Source organism: Trichosurus vulpecula, chromosome 3 (genome assembly GCF_011100635.1).
Source record: "Trichosurus vulpecula isolate mTriVul1 chromosome 3, mTriVul1.pri, whole genome shotgun sequence".
In the NCBI taxonomy this organism is placed as follows: domain Eukaryota; kingdom Metazoa; phylum Chordata; class Mammalia; order Diprotodontia; family Phalangeridae; genus Trichosurus; species Trichosurus vulpecula.
Genome location: NC_050575.1, coordinates 438645979 through 438655978, shown reverse-complemented (window position 1 = coordinate 438655978; position 10000 = coordinate 438645979).

Sequence of the window (10000 nt, the reverse complement as noted above, 5' to 3'; positions counted from 1 at the left end):
TGATATCTGGAGAAAGGAAGTAATGGCATAGCTGTTTGTTTCTTTGATTATTTCCTGAGTCCAGAACTACTCAGTCAGTCAAGAAGCACTTATTATGCCCCTGTTGATTTCCAGGCACTGTGTCAAGTGCAGGGGGTACTTGGTGATCAGTCATTTTCCAGTCATGTCTGACTTTTCCCAACCTCCATTTGGGGTTTTCTTGGAAAAGATACTGGAGTGGTTTGCCATTTCCTTCTCCAGCTAATTTTACAGATGAGAAACTGAAGCAAATGACTTGCCCAGGGTCACACACCTAGGGTCTGAGGCTGGATTTGAACCTGGGGAGATGAATCTTCCTGACTCCAGGCCCATCACTCTATGCAGGGGAAACAAATGAAGGTAAAAATAAAAACAGAAAAATTCTAGTCCCTGCCCTCAATGAGCTCCTGATCTAATGGAAGAGACAACATTTGAATAAATATGTGTGAAGCTGGAAGAAAACTGGAGTTTCACATTCAGATCTTAACTGCTACACAGTGACTGTGACAAAGCTCAAATGTTGAGTAACCAGTAACAAAGGGACCCTGCCTGAGAACTAAGGCAAGAAAGTGCACGGGAATGATGTCAGGATGATTAAATAAGCAAAGACCCAGGAGCCTGGTGAACTCCTGGAAGCACACTGTCTCTACCCGTTGATACTGGAGCTATAACACCATCATCACTGAAAATAAGCAGATCCACCAAGACCCATTTATTTCTCTTTCCGGAATTTAAGGAATATTTTGTGCAATGTGTCCTAAAACTGGGTAGCGCACAATTCTGCTATGTGATCAGATTCTCCTACTTTGCTTTTAACATGCCTCAGTTCCATCTTTTTCTTTGTCTTGCTTATGTTGCTTAATGTTTTCATCAAATAAACTATCTTTATACTAGCAAAAGGTCAATAACTTTGGAAATAGTCAACCAATCAATACAGTAAGATTATAAACACACTCCAGTTTACCTATCCATTCCTAGCAGCCAATTATAAGTTGCAATAGCCAACAGGGATTTGTAAGCAACACGCTGGTGTCAATGGATGGATAGCATTTCTTCTGCCCTTCTCTAAATCCATCAAATAAATTGTGGTTGGACTAATGGTGCACCAGGGCTTGAAATCAAATATATTTTTACTCTATTGTTTGCCCAGATGGAAGAAATCACAACTAAAAATAAGGGAGAAATTAGTAGTAGCTGAATCAAGCTGATTCATGAGATTTACTGTCGGTAGGGCAGTAACAGTGGAAGGAAGACAGGGATACGATCAGTACTTAGAATCGCCAAGGTCATAGACTATTTACAGATATGGATTTGACTTGGTAATTGCAATGTCAGGATTTTGTCCAAAAGACCAAAGAGTGGACACTCTGTTTGAGGAACCTAACTATATCCTAAGTAGAATTTGTGCAGGAGTTGAACCCTGAAGGCACACAAAAGTACGAATAGGACCTGTGGACCATTCTCAGAGAGGCCAATAAAATTTGGTCATCCAGTTCATTTTATCATGAGTCTAAAGTAAATAAGAAACATTCTGCTAGGCACTTGATTGTCTCATCTTGTAATACAAAATGAGTATAAACAAATAGACCACTGATTTGACAGATTTATCTTATATCTGTTGCAGAAGATATAGTGGAGTGGCAAGCATCTATAAACTAAGTCAATATATCTGAATATTTTAGTAAATAACTAAGAATGGGGTAGAATTTCCTTACTTGTCCCTCCTCCCCACAATTTAATTAACTTTGTATATCTATATCAATATCTATATTTATATATGTGTGCATTTGTTATTGTCATTATTATGATTAATATCATTATTACTAACTTATCTGTGGTTCCTTCCAGTAGGCTATTAGCTGCTTGAGGACAGGGACTACAATCCTTTTTGTCTTTCTTTGCCTGACATCTAATAATGCCTAGCCCTAATGCATAGGAAGCAATTTTTAAAACCTTTTTGAATAAATAAAAGAATGGGAGAAAATAAATGGAAAAATCTGGTTTGGTAGGGAAAAAAAGAAACTGGTCCTACTCTTGTAGACTATTTATATGTCCCATGATTGTTAATCATGGATACTTTCTTTAAATAACGGTATCAGAGGGGAAGGCAGAGCCAAGATGGAAGTATACAGGTGGTAACCTGACTGAAATCTCTCAACATTCCCCTCCAAAACCTTTAAAATCTTCCTCCGATCAAATTTTGGGTGGCAGTGCTAATACAAGACATTTTGACAGAAATGGTCTGTGATACTGGGGTAGGAGCTAGCCTGGTGTGTGGCAGAAGTACCAACAGTGGGCCTTGGAAGCTGTTGCAACAGCACCAGCATCAGCAACTTTGAAAGCTGTCAGCTCAGGGATGGTAAGAGGGTTGGACAACTGGGCAGAAAGAGATTGTGAAGGACCCTTTGCTGGCACTTGGTGAAACTAGCAATGATTGGCAACTTTATTGCCCATACATGCCTTTGGATTACAGTGCTGAGACAGAGGGGGTGCTGGTGCTTATGGCTGTAGAGAAGCAGTGTTCCTTCTGGGCTAAAGACCAGAGTACAGACCAAGAGATCATGACAATACCCCTCCCCAGATCGTAGCACTTTGGAAGCATTGAAAACTATCAGACCACCATAACTAGTTCTGAAAACAGTAGCACAAAAAAGCCTGAAGTTTGGGACAGTGCCTCCCCATCCCAAGTGAGCAGAGCCCAACTGTAACATAAAATTCAAAGTCAAGAAATAGGCTCAGGAAATGTGTAAACAGCAACAAAAGAAACTGACCATAAAAGTTAACATGGTTACAAAGAAGACCAAGACATAATCCAAGAAGACAACAATGTGAAAACAGTTAAAAAGACAAAGTCTCAAAAAAAATGCTAATTGGACCCAAGATGAATAAGAATCCCTGGAAGAGTGGTGGAGGAAAAGCTGGGAAAAGAAATAATAGTGATATATTTTGCTTGCCTTCTCAGTGGGTAGGAGAGGGTTGGGAGGGAGGCAAAGAAATTAAAAGTCAAAATTTAAAAAAAAAGAATGGTAAAAATAAATAACAAAATAACATTAAAATAGTATTAAAATAGCATTAAATAGTGCTAGATTGGGTGAGCGGGAAACATCACAGAAAATAAAATTGATTCCACCTCAATGGGCAGGAAATGACTAATCATTGTCACTACAGTCATTTCAGAATAATTTGTCTGTGTGTAGTCAGACCTTTACCTAGTTGGGGTAGAGGTTTAAATCAATACGAAATTAAGAGGAATAATGATGAGTCTGCTAAGAAGCAGCTACATTCTGATCTGTTAAAATATGGTGTTAGCTCAGAAAAAGGATAAATGAATAAAAATAAAAATAATAATCCTAACTATTAATTAGAGGATTTTAAAGAAGATGCTGCAATAAGAAGCCCCCCAAAACTAAGAAACTATCTTGGGCAGAAAATACTAGATCTGGCAAATGGAATCACATGACAACTAGAGGCCACCTAGTTTAGAGTATAAGCTCATCTGCAAAATATTACAGAGAAGGACCGGAGAAAATTATAACAGCAGTATAACCTTACACAAGAAAAACTGGCAGCTGAGGGAGAAATGAACCCCTACATTCATCTTAGAAAATCCAAATCATCTAGCAATCTTCTGAGAAAAGGACTAACAGAAGCAAGAAATGGAACAGATTTTATGGACTTTCTATATTTATTTATTTGTTCTCTTTTCTGACTAAGCTAAGACCAAGCGCAGTCACTGGAGATGGACTACAAGCTGGGCCCACCAGGGAATTAGAGAAGGAACATGGTCTGAATTGTAACTAGGAAATCATATTGAATTTTGAACGATTAAAAACTGCTCTGTGCTAAGAGACAACACACATGAAGCACTTTGCAAACCTTAAAGCGCTATATAAATGCTACTACTCCTCCTACTCCTCCCTCCTTCCTCCTCCTCTTACCACTGCTATTAATATTCACTGTTTTTGTCATTATTAGTCGATGAGCCTCTAGCGTATTGGGTGCATTCTCCAATGAGTATTTATCCAAGAACATAAGAAAGGATTGCAAGAGCTAAAAAACACAAAGGGATTGCAATCTGTATGAGTGGAGGTAACATTCACACCAATAACGTCATTGACCTTAGGGTCTGTGTGTGTGTGTGTGTGTGTGCGCGCGCATGCACGTGTGTGTAACATCTTAATGTATCTTGATTGAGATTAAATTTTTCTCATCTACTAGAAGCATCTTCCTCATCTCCCTCATGCAAGTCACTGTGTTTTTAACCTACATCTTTGCTAGGTGAAGGGGGAAGGGAATAAACATTTATACAGCACCTACTATGTGCCAGGCACTGTGCTAGGCACTTGTTACACATATCATTTCATTTTCTCCTCACAACAGCAGTGAGACATCAATGCTGTTATCTCTCCCGTTCTACAGTTGGGGAAACTGAAGCAAATAGAGGTTAATTGACTGACCTAGTGTCACACAGAGAGTAAGTGTCTGAGGCCAAAGTCGAACTCAGGTCTTCCTGACCCAAGGGCCGATCCAGAACTCCTTCCACTACACCGCATAGCTACTTCATTAGATATGGCTACTCTCTTTGATAAACTTTGAGTATATTTGGGGAGCTGGAAACAAAAAGGAAACAGGTATCCTAATCCAGGCTTTCAGGCTTACAAAATTTATGAGCTCTTAGATCTCATCTGTCCCTAACCAACAAAGAGCACTTTGCCCAAATTTTGAGACCCAGAGCGAAGGAATCAGTTCTGGGAATTACTTCTTTCCAGAATCACAGGATCACAGAACATTTGAACCGGAAGGGTCCCCAGAGGCCGACCCCTAGATGAAATGGGTCCCCGCTCTAACATACCCAATAATTTGGCATCCAAGATCTCCTTGCAGAACTCCAGTGAGGAGGTACCCAAAATTATAGAAAGAACATCGAGCACCTAGAATATGTTTGGATGTGGGTGGCCTTTGGGCTGAATCCTGTGCCTTTGAGAATCAGCTGAAGTTACTTGCGATGATGGAGAAGAGAAGAATTGTGTATGGATGATGGCAGGTAGAATTTCGGTTTTCAAATATCCAAAAAGCTATCACACAAAGGCAGAAGAGGGAATAGTTTGTTTTTCTTGGTCTTCAAGAATGGGGAAGGATAGGGAGAAGGGATCGAGGTTACAAAGACAGGTTTCCCCTCAATATGAGGACAAAAAAGTTTTGGAAAACTACAGCTGAGTTCCGTAGGACTAAAGGCATTCAGGTAAAGTTTAGATGGTCATTCCCCAAGGGTACTATGGAGAAAGGTCCTCTTTCATTATCAGCTGGATGAGAGGCTGGCTGAAGGACCACCAAATCCTAGGATTCTTCCTTTTCTCCTGCTCCTGCTAATCCCCATATAATCAAGGCAGAGAACCAATGCAGGATTAAATAATATTTGAGACAATAATGGAAAAGAAGCCACCAGGCGGTGCATGAATAATCACAAACTACAGCATGCAGACAGTTACTTCTTGGCGGGGGGGGGGGGGTGGTTCAGAGGAGCAAGAGCACTTCAGGTGATGGAGCTGGGGCATGTTTCCAGAAGAGCGAGAGGAGGAGGTAAGACTCGACTTAGGTGTCGAAAGATGGGGAAGATTCCCAAAGCTGGGGGTAGACGTGACAACTACAAGTCAAGACAGAGGCTGGGACAGGTATGACATATTAGTGGGATGGTGAGGAGACAAGCCTGCCAGGAGCAGAGGGTTCCTTAGAGGGCAAGAAGTGGGTGTGCATTAGTGATTCAGTCCATGGTGAAAAGCTCCAGACAAAAGCAGGCTGGTGTCATCTCAGGTATGGGGAAAGGTCAAAGGAAAGGCAAGGAAGGAAACTCCCCTGACACAGTTTCCTTTCTCAACAAAGGAGACATGTAAACAAGTGTCCCAGAATGGGCCCTGTATGACCATGCCAGGGAAAATGCCAACGCTGAGCAACAAAGGAGAAGGCTCAAAGCAGAGCCGATCCTGAACAATAAGGCATTTGCATGATATTCAAAGAAACCTTAAGATAATAATAATCCTCATTTCTAGCCAAGATCTCCTGGCTTTGCAAACCAAATGTTCTGCAGAGATAATGAATTCAGAAGGGGAACTCAAGTATGAGCACTTTTCAAGGCTCAGTGGCATGGAAAATCCTTTTGTGCACTTTTTAATTTTCTGTTTGTTTTTTTCTTAAGTCTCTGCCTAAGAAAACACACTGTTAAATGGCAGCGATGCCACAGGTGGGTGGAGGGGATGCCATCTCACTGAACAGTAGCAAGAATAATTGTTCACACAGAAACAGTGCTTGAGGTTTACAAAGAAGCCATACAAGAAAGGGAGTATGTGGACTTTAGGCCTACTTTATGAATGAGGAAACTGAGGGTCTGCCCATGGTTATACGGCAGATGGGAAGGCCATTATTGGCCCTGGTCTTCCTGATGCTAAATCAGAATTCTCTCCCCTACAGCTTCCTGCCTCTTGGTGCATTCGGTGATTCCCCAGACTTGTCTGTAGACATTGTTCAGTTGTTCTGCCTTAAGCTTTGAGGGTCTGAGAGGGTGGTCAGTTGGAATACATGACTTCATCTCAAGGTAGATAGGGCTGGACATGAGAAATCCCTGGAGTAGGGACCTGTCTTCCAGTGACAAACCTACCTCTCCTAAAGATCACCAACTCCTTCCCAATGCTCAGTCATACAGAGCTGCCTGAAACATTGAGGAGCTAAATGGATGGGTCACATAGACAGGATGCTTCAGAGGTGACATTAGAACCCAGATGCTCCTGATTTTGAGAGTGGCTCTCTACTATGCTACACTGCTGCTGACTATCAGAAATGAAGGAATTTATTTGGGATATTTAGGACCTAAAGTAACAACGATGGAGGGAGGCTTGAAGAAAAATTTACCCTCTCTGGGCTTTGTATTTATTGAATATTGGCATTGTCATCTTGATCATCATCATCATCATCATCATCATCATCACCTCCACTACCACCACCACCACCACCATCATCACCATCACCATCACTACCACCATCACCACCACTACCATCATCATCATCATCATCACCACCACCACCATCATCATCATCACCACCACCAGCACCATCATCATCATCATCACCATTACCACCACCACCATCACCATCACTATCACTACCACCATCACCATCACTACCACCATCACCACCACTACCATCATCACCACCATCATCATCATCATCATCACCACCACCACCATCATCATCATAACCACCACCAGCACCATCACCATCATCATCACAATCACCACCACCACCACCACCATCATCATCATCATCATTATCATCTTAAGGATTGAACTAAAATCTCCTGTCCATACTAATGGATAATTTGCACATATATAAGAGATGAGAAGATAAAAATCAGATTTGACAACGGATTCTCCCAAACCTACTTTTTAAAACTTGTTATATATCAATCCCCTTCACAGATTCCACAGCCTAACTTTCTTACTGCATTGCTCATTCATAGAATGCTATCTCTGATCTCCATGTCTTTGTACTTACTGTCCCTCATTCCTGCCATACATTCCCTCCTCAGCCCTCTATTTTAACATTCCCTAGTTTCCTTCAATGGTCAGCTCAAGTCCACTACCTAGATAAATCCTTTCATAATATAACCATCTGCTAAGGCCTTCCTCCCCATCAATTGGCTTTAATATTTTTTGTACAAGTTTCAATCTATGTATACAGTTTCCCTTGGCTAGACTGAAAATTTTTTGATGGCAGAGAGTATTTTACTTTGGTCTTTGTGACACAGACACCCAGTGTATGGTACGCATTTGATTGCCAAATGTTTGAGAAATGCTCAATTGGTGGATGAAAGCAAAGCCCTCCTGCTGGCTCACAAGCCTTCTGGGGTTCCCTGTAACAATCACAGGTCCAACCCAAGATTTTCCTGCAAACCCTCTCTTGCCTCAGAAATACCAGTTTGCTCTTTCTTTGGCTTTGGACCTAAAAATAGTGGTAAAAGAAAAGAAATAAAAAGAATTATTTGGCAATAACCACCTGCCTTGTACCATGAAACTGCTCTCTCCTGCCCAGGCCTCTTGGAGTAGGCTTCCAAATCGGGGGAACCAGTGGAGGGCTCTGAATGCCATCTTAAAACATTAAGCCACAAAACAGCTCTTCAAAAGATCTGGCTTTTTGTGGCTAATCACCACTGTAAGAGGCCACAGTAGGGCTGATTAGGTGCCTTTATTCCTCGTGTTGCCTGTCAAGGGGACTTTGTGACCCAGCAAGAAGCATTCTAAAAATGCAGAGCTAGACAGACAAACAGATATAAATATCTGGGAGCAGATGGCCTGGATTATATTTCTTTTGTTGCATTCAGTTCTCTTTCTGTGTTTGTGTGTGTGTGTGTGTGTGTGTTTGTGTGTTTGTGTGTGTGTGTGTTAGTGCACACACATCTGCGAGTTTCCATTCCTCAGTTCTGTTGCAGTGCTTTTGATAGCTTGGATAAGGGTTTTGCTTTAAGTCATGCTAGGGAAGAGATGCTGCAGACTTCCAATAAAACCACATGTGGCCTTGCCCCCACGCATTAGAGCATCTTGGGAAACATAATATGCTGGAAAGAGTTGCAGTCCACAATTTGGGAAATTTGGGTCTTGGTCACTTTCACTAATGGCCTATATCACCTTGGAGAATTGCCCCCATTTATATAATACTTTAAGGCTTCATTTCCCTGGACCTTGATAACAACCCTGGGTGGTTGATGCTGTTACTACGCCCATTGTCCAGATGGGCAATGGAACCTGAGAAAACTAAAGTAACTCACCCAGGATCACAGCACAAGTAAATGTCTGAGGTAGGATTCAAACTCGATTCCCTTTGACTGTGGGTCCAACACTCCAGCCACTGAGCCACCTGGCTACCATGATGCCCTCTTACTGAAAATGAGAGATATGCATAAGTGCAATGGGCTGTCCTGGGAGCTCCCCTTCATTTGAAGTCTTCAAGCAGAAACTGACAATGTTTGCTGGCATCTGTATAGAATTTTAACTTTGCCAAGTGCTTTACAAGTGGCCCATTAGATCGTCACAAGAACTTTGGGAGGTAGAGGCTATTGCCATCCTCATTTCACAGGTGAGGAAATTGAGGATGAGAGGTTAAGTGACTGGCTCGGGGTGACATGAGAAGTGTTTAGTATATGAACTGAGGTCCTCCTGTCTCCAATTATCCCCCCAGATTCCATTTATAAATAGTATCACTGTTTAATAGAGAGAAAGCCAACCTCGGAGCCAGGAAGTCCTCTGCTCTAGACTGGCCAGGAGACTGAGTATTGTTTAGTGTTCTAGGCTCTCAGAGCCTAGTGCTTAGTGCATCTTTCTAAGGTCCTAAGTTGGAGAGAGTGTGTCGAACATTGATAGAGGTAGTTTCCTCACACTGGAGATTTACTGAAATAAAAGAAGTCCAAGTCCCACCCCTGTTTGTTTCAGTGTGTGGCCAATCTGGCCTACCATCATTGCAGCAAAACCTAAAGGAGGAAGTGAAGCTGTAGGTGAACTCAGAAACCCAGAATAGCCTCAGAGGTGAAGTGTCCTGGATATCATTGGCAGGGTGTTAAAAGCATCAGGAAGCCTAGATTGGAGCAGGGATCAATATTGGGCATCAAGTCAAATGCAGGCAGGCACAACATAGAAAACCAAAATATGGGATCTGACGGTGTAGACAATATGTAAGGTTATAGACCAAAGTCCATGTTGATGAAGCCCTAAGTAAGCATTGCTGTAATATTAGAAAAAAATAAAACTAAAACAAATGCTTCAGTATCTATTCTAAAAGGGCAACTAGGTGCTACAGTGGATACAGCATTTGGCTTGGAATCAGGAAGACTCATCTTCCTGAGTTCAAATCTGACCTCAGACATTTATTAACTGTGTGACCCTGGCCCAGTCACTTAACCCTGTTTGCCTCACTTTCCTTATCTGTAAAATGAGCTGGA